This window comes from Myotis davidii, unplaced genomic scaffold (assembly GCF_000327345.1).
Source record: "Myotis davidii unplaced genomic scaffold, ASM32734v1 scaffold991, whole genome shotgun sequence".
In the NCBI taxonomy this organism is placed as follows: Eukaryota; Metazoa; Chordata; class Mammalia; order Chiroptera; family Vespertilionidae; genus Myotis; species Myotis davidii.
The window spans coordinates 754709-754930 of NW_006283137.1; positions in this window are offsets into that span (position 1 = coordinate 754709).

Genomic DNA, 222 nt, shown 5'->3' on the forward strand with positions numbered 1-222 from the left:
AGGCCCAGACCGGCACCTGGCACTTCCCTCCTCCCTCCTCCTCCTCCCTCCGCAGGGCCTGGCCCCGAAGCAGCGCCTCCATCTGTAGCCACGCGGGGGCGCGCGGGAGCCCCGCTCGGGAAGGTATCACGGGCAGGAGGGTCGCGCTGGACCCTGTCCTGGACCACGGACCATGGCCTCCAGCCCCGGAGGGGGCCAGGCAGGCAGCCGGGGGCTTTGCCC